Source organism: Myotis brandtii, unplaced genomic scaffold (assembly GCF_000412655.1).
Source record: "Myotis brandtii unplaced genomic scaffold, ASM41265v1 scaffold157, whole genome shotgun sequence".
NCBI lineage: Eukaryota > Metazoa > Chordata > Mammalia > Chiroptera > Vespertilionidae > Myotis > Myotis brandtii.
This window is the reverse complement of record NW_005355708.1, coordinates 4,545,646-4,556,654: the sequence shown is the minus strand read 5'-3', so window position 1 is coordinate 4,556,654 and position 11,009 is coordinate 4,545,646. Positions and strand designations below refer to the sequence as shown.

General features: G+C 57.2%; 1 protein-coding gene across 1 annotated transcript in view; it reads left to right on the top strand.

The window, feature by feature from the left end:
* The first annotated feature begins 3,714 nt into the window (after window positions 1-3,714).
* RARA (retinoic acid receptor, alpha) overlaps window positions 3,715-11,009 on the top strand; it is a 49,711-nt gene continuing 42,416 nt past the window's right edge. Inside the window, exon 1 of the mRNA XM_005861856.2 lies at window positions 3,715-3,824. The gene's annotated coding sequence lies outside the window, so the exon portion shown is untranslated. The remainder of the gene's footprint in view (window positions 3,825-11,009) is intronic.

The following is an 11,009-nucleotide window of genomic DNA, read 5'->3' as shown; positions in this document are numbered from 1 at the left end:
CCCGCTGTTGCTCCCTGCCTTTATTAAGTGCCCTTTTAAGATACACCAGTAAGAACTGGGAAGTAGGAATGAGACAGACCTGGAGATTTTTTTTTTAATCCTCATCTGAGGGTATGTTTTTATTGATTTTTAAAGAGAGAAACATGGACCAGTTGCCTCCCATATGCACCCCAACCAGTGATCAAATCCACAACGTAGGTATGTGCCTTGATGGGGAATCGAACCCACGTTTTTTGGGGTGCTAGATGACACTCCAACCAACTGAGCACCTGGCCAGGGCCAGACTTGCAGATTTTTAAAAATATATGTAGCCCAGCCAGTGTGGCTCAGTGGTTGAGCATTGACCCATGAACCAGGAGGTCACGGTTTGATTCCTGGTCAGGGCACAAGCCCGGGTTGCGGGCTCAATCCCCAGTATGGGGCATGTGGGAGGCAGCCGATCATTGATGTTTCTATCTCTTCTCCCTTTCCCTCTCTGAAATAAATAAAAAATATTTTTTAAAGTATATATCTGGCCCTAGGTGGTTTGGCTTGGTGGATAGAGCGTCAGCCTGCGGACTGAGGGGTCCCATGTTCGATTCCGGTCAAGGGCACATGCCCGGGTTGCTGGCTTGATCCCCAGTGGGGGGTGTGCAGGAGGCAGCCAATTGGTGATTCTCATCATTGATGTTTCTATCTCTCCCTCTTCCTCTCTGAAATCAATAAGAAATATATATATAAAGTATATATCTGTAAAGAGGTGTCACATTGCCTACTATGGGAGACCAAAAGAGCCAAGCTTGAGGTTTTATTTATATTTGTCTTGTCCCTAGTACTTAGTGCCTGGTACCTGATAGGTGTTCAATGGACAGATAAATAAACCAAATAAAATGCTTCCTTTCCCTCCATCTTGACAGTTCTAATCTGGAGATAAACATTGCTAGTGCTTTTACACAGAGGTGGAGCAGGCGCCCCCCTCCCCCCCTCACCCCCCTCTCCGTAAAAGAAAGGTGCTTCATCTTAAAAAAATAGGTCTTGGCACAGTTGTGCAGGTTTATTGGCCTCACAGATGCGTTCCAATCGCTCCCTCTGATGTGGTGTTTTGCTTGAGGCAATTTCCACGTTGCTCCCAGGATGCCTTGGCTGTGGAGGGAGTCCTCCCTACAGGCTGGGAAGAGGGGTGCCTGTCTGGCTGTTACCTAGTGTCCCTAGACCTTGGCCAGAAGCTGTGCCTCTAGCTGGCAAGGGATCAAGGAAGAGCTCACCTCTGATGTCCCCCTTTTTAACTTTTGGGGAACGTTGTAACCCCAGGTCCCTCCTGAAAAGGTGTCCTCCAGACATTCTTAAGCTACACAGAGCAGCGGGGTCTCCCTCTTCTCAGAAAAGGTGCGATGGATGCGTAGAGGGAGGAGGCGTTCCCTCTGGCCTCCCCTTGATTTTCAACCCCAGCCCCAAGGCACTGGCAGTAGAAACTAATTGGGCGCAAGAGGCCTGGGTGCAGGCTGTCTGCAGACTGGCAAAAGGAGAGACCTCGCTCCTTCTTTAAGGAGCTCTAATTGAGTTCTGAATCAGCCTCGCTCCCTTTGATCCCACCTCTTTTTCCCACACTGCCCGAAAGCGCTGGATCAGCACTTTTATAACAAGGGTGCGCCTGCTCCCCACACCCGCCCCCCTCTCCTGACGCTCTCCTGCCGCCATCCACTGCTTGTCTCCTCCAGTTAAGATAATGAAGATGCTGAGAGATAAAATGTGTATTTAATAAGGGTGGGGGTGGGGAGGCAGAAGGGGGCAGCCAGGGCCTTCCCTCGTTTGGGGCCTCGCCAAGACTCGAGCTGAAAGCAAAGCTAGAGTAAGACTTGGCCCCAGGGTGTGGGGGTTTCTGGGCCTCAATCCAGCTGACTTCACTGCCTGCTGTTTGCCCTAAATTCCCCCACCTCCACCCTCTCACCCCCACACTCCTTTCTTTCCTCTCTTCTTGCTCCCAGTGGGAAAAAGGAGTCTTGCTTCAACTTTATTTTCAGCTGGTAACTTGGCCTTTGGTGTGGTGTCCCCCCACCCCAGAGTCAGCTGCAAGGTCGGGCTAGGGCAGCCCCCTCTAGCCTAAGCCTATAGAAGCTGTGGGTTCACAGTGTGGGGTGAAAAACGCTGGAGCTAATGAAGACCAGCTGCTAGTCTGGGTTCTGACTACAGTGAGCTTTGGTGGTGGTTAGAGGTATGGGGGTGCATGACCTCCATCCCTGGGCACAAGGATATCCTGTGGCAGCTGAGGCTTGTGCTCTCTGAGCTGGTTTCATCCTGAGTTTGTCGGAGAGCAGTCTGTTTCCCTCTCCCCCTGCTCCTCCCCTCCCCAAATAACACTCAGCCCTTCTTGAGCTTTATAACTGTAGTGGTGGCCCAGCTGAGATCTGAGGATCTCCAAGCCTTTTTGTAAACACTCATTAACTCCCTGGGAAGCACCAAGGGCCCTGTTTAACAGCTGGGAGAGAACTGAGGCACATCAGGGTGAAAGGCTTGACCTGAGCTCACCCAACGGGCTCCACCCTGGGGCTCTCCATCCTTACTGTCTAGTTCCTCCCCCCACTTCTCCCTGCAACACACAGAAAGAAGTAGAGGCAGTGCTGCTGCCCTCTCCCCTTCTAGGAAGAGGCCACGCTTTCCCCTTCCCTCATTTCTGTCTTGACTTTCCCTGGCCCTTCACCCCATGACATTTCCCCAGCTCTGCTGCTGGAGCTATGCGCAACTCTCCTTGCAAAATGCTCTCCCTCCAGCCCTCTAAACACTTCCCATCCACCTTTCCCTGGTCTACCTGGCCCACCCACCCTGAGTTCTCCCTTTTGAGCTACTGAGGTCAGCTATCCTAAGCTCCTAAGCTCGGTCTGTGACCTTGAAGTTGATGTACTTGTGTTAAGAGGCCCTTCTTCTCCCCCCCCCCCCCCCCATACTTATCCCAAATGGTACCTGGGGAAATACTCTCTCACTTATTCATTCTGGAAAAGTTTCAGGATCCTACTAAGGACTGGGACCCTGGCTGGTTTGGCTCAGTGGATAGAGCATGGACCAGCAGACTGAAGGGTCCCGGTTGGATTCTGGTCAAGGGCATATGCCTGGGTTGCCAGTCGATCCCCAGTAGGGGGCGTGCAGGAGGCAGCAGATCAATGATTCTCTCTCATTATTGATGTTTCTCTCTCTCTCCCTCTCCCTTCCTCTCTGAAATCAATAAAAAAAAAATTTTTTTTTTAAAACTACCACTTTCCAACTAACATCAAGTTGTGCTGTTCCTCTTACTTGCTGGTGTGGCCTGAGGCGTTTAGGAGTGGTGGGGAGGGATGGGGAGACTGCTGTGTTTGTGAGGGCGGGCAGCAGTGAGGACCCACCCACAGTGAATGTCTCCTTCCCCAAATTCTCAACAACCGAGCAGCTTAGCAGGAGTGGTGAGGAGAGCGATATTAGCCCCATCTTCAGCACCCAGGCCCACGTTCATTTTCTCTGGGTGGGCAGGAAGAAATGCCTCATTTCTCCAGCCTCGTCCTCAGCGGAAGCCATCCCTGTGTATTTGAGACGGGGCTGCTCCTGTCCCCAGCCCGTGACTCAGACCCCTGTCTTTCTCCCGGCGCGTTCCTCCCCCATCAGTCCTCCGCGCTGCCTTGCACCCGCTGACCCCGTCTGGCCTGGTGTCGGAGGGCGGGCTTGCCAATGGCTGTCAGTGGGCTTTAGGACCCAACGGAAACCCGTGCCTCTTGCAGCAGACTAACCCAGAAGCAAGGGGAATCCTGAATCGAGCTGAGAGGGCTTCCCCGGTTCTCCTGGGAACCCCCCTGCCCCCCTGCCAGCACACACCTGAGCAGGTAGGACCACGCGCCCCCCCTCCCCGCTCCCCCTTGGTGGCCTTCCGCCGGGCCTCTCCTCTTCTATCTGGCGGTTTCCTTTTCGCCGGTGCAGGCTTTCCCCATCCCTCCTCCCCCACTGCTCACCGTAGTCCTGGGAGGTGGGAGCCTGGGAACGGTGGGGTGTCTGAACGTCCAGAGCAACCCGCCCCCCATCCCTCCAGCCGCCCTCCCTGCACTTCCTCGAGGCAGTCCCCTTCTCCAGCTCAGAATAGGGAGTGGGGGGAAGGACTGCCCAGGCCCCACGCCCTTGCACCCTCCTTTGCAGTATTGCCCAATACCCCTTCCCCCACCTCCCCTCGGTGCTGGGGTGCCCGAGAGCCAAGGGAGCCGGAGCCGGAGCCGGAGCCAGGACGGAGCCTCCCTGGGGATTTCTATCTGGCTTCCTCTTCGCCTCCCAGCCTCCAGCTCAGGACTTTGCCCCCCACTCCCTACTCACCTTGAGGGAGAAGTCATGTCTCCTTTCGGGCACACCTCACACTAGGGCGGCCAGAGGCGGTGCTGGGGGGAGTGGAGGGAGGTTAGGGGGAGTTTGATGACCTTTCCTAGGGAAAGTTCTTTCAGCTTAGAGCCCCCCGCCTGCCAACACCCACTGCAAAGATCCCCCACCCGACGTGTGTGTGTGTGTGTGTGTGTGTGTGTGTGTGTGTGTGTGTGGACCATGCGGTTCGGTTGGTTGTAAGACCTACAAGCTTTGGCTGGAGGTGGCCGAGTGCATTGAAGGGGGGAGATCCCAGAGGATGGTGCGCCCAGAACAGGCTCAGCCCAGATGGCTGGGGAGGGGGGTGTGGAGGCTTTCAGAGCCTCAGCTCCTGTGTTACCCCCGAAGCTTCCTCCCTCCTGCAGGCTCTGGGGAGAGGGCTGCCTGGCACCTCCTGATTACAGTGGCGTCTCTTTCCCTCCAGCATGAGCTCTGCTCTCTGAAGATCTAGGGCATCTCATTCTGGTTTGGTGGGTTTGCAGGAGGGGTGTCTGGTTGTCTGAGTAACCGTGTGTGAGTATCGCCTCTGGGCACAGTAGGTAGACTGGGCAGGGAAGTGACGCAAGAGACGGTCACACTTTGGGGGAAACCCCGCTGGGTGGTGGGGGTGGGTGGCATGGCCTCCAGATGTCCAGGTGTGGGGTGTGGGATTGGTCTTGGAGGGAAGGGTGGATACAGACGTAGTTCTGCTCTTGACTCAGAAAGAAAAGTAGAGATTCTGAGTGTGAGCAGTGAACTGAGAATCAGAGGCCTGAACCTGAGACTCAGCCAGGCCATTTCACGATGCGCATGTACCATCGTATACAGTTTCTTCATTTGTAAAATTGCCTATCAGTGAAATTGGCTTGACAGGATGAGGCTGTAAAGACCGCATAAGACAATTTATCCTAAAGCTCCGTGCAAATGGTAGTTCTGGCTGGGGGAGGGTACCAGGATGGGATTCTCTTCCTAAATCTAGGTCAGTCTCTCTGCCTTCAGTGTCCTTCCCCATCCTTGCCCATGGGGGGGGGGGAGAGGAGGAACCAGGCAGGGCTGTTGCCCCAGGGGCTTCAGAATCCCCCCAGTATCGGTGGTAGCTGTCGCCAGAGAGCCTGTGGTCAGAGGACGCATTCTCCAGCAGGCTTTTCCTCCTCTGGGCTGCACACCTTCTCCCCTGAGCCCTGTCTCTACCATCCTTCGGCCATTCCTGCTCACCGTCCTTGTCCCTGTCTCTCCCCTGCCCGGTGGCCTCCTTGTCCGGCTCACTGGGCAAGAGACCTAATCAGGTTGGACAGCTGAGATATGTGTGGCGGCTGAGAGCAGGCAGGAGGGAAGCCAGTGGGAGGATGGTATGAGGGCTGCCCCTGGCACTGCCCAGGCCTCCCAGGCACCACGTGGAGCCTGCTGACTCCTGGCTTGGCATGGCGCCAGGGAAGGTATGCCAGAGGAAGCACAGGCATGAAGGGGCTGGGGTCTGGAGGTGAGGGGAGGAGGAGATACACCTCTTTGAGATTTGGTGGCCTGCATGCCAGTATCCCTGACACGGACAGGGAAGAGAGGACAGCAGGTGAGAGCCAGGCTCATGCCATCCCCATGCCTCACTCTCTTCTCTCTTCTTGGTCAGAAATGTGCTCACTTTCCCACCTAGCCCCACTGGCCATTTCCTCCTGGTGGGTCACAGCCGGGAGCTGCTGGGGCCATCGTGTGTCTGCTCACTCTGGCTGCTTCCTCCGCTCCAAGGTATTTCTCTCACTCACTCTCTGGGCTGGGCGCCAGGACTCCTGGGTTTCCCGCCTGCCTCCTGTGCAGGGCTGCCCTGCAGGCCACCAGAGAGTCGCTGAGCTGGTTTCCGTCCTCTGTGTGGGGAGGGCCTTCTCCCAGGGCTGGGAGGTGTGGGGGACAGGGGTGGGACCGGGGTGGGGGCACTATAGCCCCTTCCGACCTCTGACTTAGCTTGGGGGCGGCAGCACATGCCCAGCCTGTGTGTGCAGCACGGGCCTGTCCTAGCCTCCAGGCTTCCGTCTTGACATGTGGGTACCCAAGATCTTCTGCTGTCCTTTTCAGCTTTTCCCCCATGGCATCTGGGGGTGGCTGTTGAAACCCCTATATCTGCACCCACACAGGTTGGGATTAGCATAATTGAGGCCGGGGCACGATTTCGTCTTCCCTCCAGCTGGGCCAGGATGAAGGCAGCCGGTACAAACTTCCCCACACCAATTCCCTCTGCCCTCAAAAGACCAGTCACTGGAGCCAGACCCTGCCCTCTCGGTGCCCACAATGTGGCTGGCACTGATTTGTCAGAAATTGGGAAGGTTTCCCTGTAGACCGCTTGCCTCCTCTCTCTTCCTCTCACGGGGTTGGGACAGCTCTGTGATTGTAGGCACTTATGGGCAGGCCTCCCCCTAGGGAAGGGGTGTGGGATGCCCCTGAGATGGCCAAGTTGGCACTAGTCCCAGGCTGGAGTACTGGACATGGTTCTGAGCTGGGAGTGTGGTGAGGGGGGGAGCAGGACATGGGCTCCCTGCCCCCCTCGCTTCCTGCTCTTTGGGCAGCTGTGGGCGAGAAAGGCTGCGGGACTATTTTTAGTTGGTCTGTCCCCTGGCAGGAGGGACGTGCAGAGAAGCACGGGGCAGGGAGAGGGGCTGGCCAAGGTGAGGGTAGGAGGCAGGCCGAGGCCTCGGGAAGGGCCGGAGGGGCAGCCGATAGAGCAAGGAGACGCATTAGGCAGGGGCGCGACCTGGTGGAGCGGTACTGACCCAGGTCAATGGGCCGGGCCGGGCGGAGGAGTCCTGGTGATCCCTCAGGGTTGACTCTGTCCAACTAGGACTGGACTTGGAACCAGAGGGGCTTTCCAGGCCATATCTCCCCTTACAGAGGGGGAAACTGAGGCACAGAGAGGGGACGTGACTTGCCCTCAGACACCCAGCTGGTCATTGGCTGCCCAGGCCCCTGCACCGTTTCCCCTTGTCATGGCCGCTCAGCACACCTGCCTGGGCCTTACTGCAGCGAGGAGGACCCCGGCCAGGCGCCAGGCCCGGCTCCCTTTCTGCTGGTTTGCGCGGGGTCTCTGGTCAACCCCAGCTGGGCTTGTTTCTCAGCCTCCACCATGTGGAGAGTCTGAATCCAGGTTGGAAGGAGGTCAAGGTTGGGGTTTGTTTAGGTGGCCTGTGGCCACTGGTGTGAATGGAGGTGCTGGGTGGGTGCCAACAGGCTCACAGGCTGGGAGCTGTGGGGCTTGGCGACACTTTAGAGGAGGAGCTTCCTGTCTAACTCCATTTAGAGACCCAGAGAGGGCCACAGGTCTGCCCACGGCGGCCGGCGGCGGGGATGGGTTGGGGACAGAGCAAGGACTAGGATCTCGGATGTGGGTTTGCAGGCTCTCCAGCCCCCTCGGTGAGCCCCCATCCTGCCACGCCTGCGTCATGATGGTTGTTTGCCAATCCCCTCACCAAAGGAGGGGAGCAGGCTGAAGAGTGGGGAGATTATCAGAGGCTCTGAATCCCAATCAGAAGCGAGCCCCCCTTGAGGCTGGAAAAAGGGGGTTGAGGTGCTGCAGGGAGAAAGGACAGTGGAGAATTGTGGTCCCTCAAATTCAGGCTCCTGCCTCAGCCTCTTTCCCAGGGCCACCACGTTGCATGGCTGCAGGAGGTGCCATTCCATCAACTACGATGTCAGTGGCGCCCCCTGGAGTTGTTCGGGGGCCCTGCCTGTGTACCCTCTTTCTTCCAATCAGCTTCAGATCCAGCTGGAAGGAGATGCTGGGACTGGTCTTAATGCAACACCCACTCCCCCACCCCTGCCTCCTGTCACTCAACCTATTCCCCTGCCACCCACCCCCTGCCCCCAAGTCCATCTCACTGGGCCGCAAATTGTGGTGAAGGAGCCCCTCCCCCCGCTCCACTCAATTTCTGTCTCTGGGGGGCTGATTTATCATGCCCCCCCCCATCAGGCCTGCTGCAGTGTGTGAGAAATCAATAGTGCAAATGGATTGAGGTTGTTCAGCCTGTCAACCCCCCTTGGGCCCCATCTACTCCCCTGGGACTTGGGGAGTTTACTCTGTCCCCTTCCGGCTTATCACAGAGATATACACACCTCCGTCTTGTGGTTGCAGCCAGAGCGCTGGGCACAGGAATTATTCCTTCTGTCCATCTCTGTCTCTGTCTCTGTCTTTCTCTCATATCCTGGGCTGGTCTTAGCATGACAGATACTCTTGGACATCTCTTTTCTAGCTTGGGTGGAGTGGGGGTGGAGGGGCTTAAAGGGCAGTAGGCTGCCAGCCAGAGGTGGGAGGGAAGCAGGTGGGTGAGTGAGACGGTGCCCAGGGAGGAGGACTAGCTGGGGAAGGGATTGGGTGACAGCCCACCCCATCAGCCTCTGGTAACTCAATCCCTGCACCCCACCCTCCCAATTCCCCTCCTGCTCCACAGCTTCAGCAGCTGCTGGCTGGAGCAGGGCTGGCAGAGTGTGTATGAGTGCATGTTGTATGTGGGGGTGTGGGGGTAAGAGGGGCTGTGGGGGCAGGAGGTGCTGCCAGGACATGTTAAAGGAGACTCTTAGCCTGGGTACAACTTGGGTGGCAGGAGGCGGTAGGGCTGGTGGGAGAGTGGGTGGTGAGTGATGGGCAGGGGGCAGGCTGTGGAGGGGGGGCAGGGCAGCCCAGGGGTCTCACAAAACTTGTCTGCACTGGAGCAGGGCCTGGTGTGGTGAGGGTGGGCATGGTGAGGGGGCAGGGGCAGGTACAGCCATAGCTCACCCCCCAGGATTCCTGTTCTTCGCCAGGGGGCGCATGTAACCATGAAGGACACAGCCTGTCTCTGTCCCCAGTGCCCGGGCTGTGCCTGCTGGGCATCACAGTCTCGGTGACTAAGTCACTTCTGTCCGCGGGCTGGCAAGGTGCCAGCCATAGCTCTTCTTCTCTTCTCGGTAGGTGAGTCACTGCCCTGGCATCTCCCCCGGATGCAGCTGAGTCACCCGGCTGTGCCTGCTGGGCAGGTGGGCACCAAGCTTGGGGTGGGGCTGGGGGGGGCCTATGCATAGTCCCAGTGTCTTCTCTGATCTCTCTGTGGTCTGTCCTGGCCCCACGCATAGACCTGCAGCGCCAGCCAAGGATGGTGTGTCTCCCATGGGCTCTGTCGAGGGGAAGAGGTGGCAGGATCTGCGTGGAAATGTTTGATTTGGAGTAAAGGGGGGTGAGTTAAAGAGGTGACTGTGGGTTTGAATCTTAGCTCTGCCACTGACAAGCTGTATGGCCTTGGGCAAGACAGTTTCCTTTTTGAGCCTCAGCTTCCTCATCTGTACAATGGAGCCAGGAGCCTCACCCCATATGACCCTTCTGGACTGTGAGAATCCAGTGGGGTGGGGCCATGAGGGTGTTTGTGGGAGGAGCTCCTTTGGGGATAAGCTGGGAGGCTGGGGAGGGGAAGAGTCCACTGAAGCAGACGTCTCCCCTCGCACCTGCGTCCCGGTGGTCTTGGCCTGCGGTGCCGCCCAGCCTCTGTTCACATGACCAGCAGTGTGATTCCCTAGGGGCTCCCCAGAGACTGTGAGGGAGGCCTTGTTTTGCTGGAAGTGAGGGCCTTCTGGGGGGTGTCAGAGCTATTTTGTATCTCCTTGGACTGCTGGGGGCTGTCACTGGCCTCGCACCTATGTGGGCTCTTGGGTTTCCCTAGGAAACAAGTAGCTCAGACTCCTCCCTGAGCCCTCTTCCTGAGTGCTGGGGGGAAGGTAGGCCCCCAGGAGAGTCTTTCCTGAAGAGTGAGCAGTGCCCAGGCCCCTGGCTTTCCCCGTCTCTGCTAGACTCCTGCTGCCTCCTACACTCTTCTCCCTCCAGCGTTAAGGACCTTAGAGGATGGGGTAGGGAGGGCGGGGGTAGGAGTCCCATTGTGGCCCCAGCACAGCTGGAGTGCAGCTGCTGCTGCAGATTGGACTCCTGGCCTCCCTCCCACCTGGGACCGCTCCTGCCTCTGGGAGTCAAGCCTGGGGAAGGCTAGATATTGGACAGGCAGGACAGGGAGGGAGTACACCAGAGGCGTGCGGGCTGTGTGCTAGTTCACCTGGGTGCCAGTCTTATGTGCATGTGTGTGACCCCCTGTGGGGAGCAGGTTTGTGGATGCATGAGTTTCTTCCCTCATCTGCACAGGGGTCTATGCTATGTCTGTTCAGGAGCGTGCCCCACCCTCTGCCTCATGTCCTTTGTGTGTGCACAAATGCCTGTCTTGCTTTTCTTTTGTAAGAGAGAAAAAGGGAGAGAGAAACATCGATTTGCTGTTCCACTTATCTATGCATTCATTGATTGACTCTTATATGTGCCCTGACCAGGGATCAAATCTGCAACCTTGGCAATTCAGAGGACGTTCCAACCAACTGAGCTACCCGGCCAAGGCACACATGCCTGTGTGCTCATGGATGCGCATACACATGGGTATCCTGGGCATGCACGTGGGGGTATACAGATGTGTGCTCTGAGTGTGTATGTGGGTGTCCTGAGTTTGCATTTGCACACCTGACTCTCCGTGTGCACGCCTGACCCCATGTGCTTGCAGGTGTATGCGAAGGCCTCGCATGGTGGGCGGCCGTGTACCTGTGTTTATGCACACTTCCATTTTTGTGTCCATAATCCTTACCCCCTGGCCTCAACTGGAAGGAAGACTGGTAGAATCTAGGCCCCGGGGGAGGCTGGGCCGGCT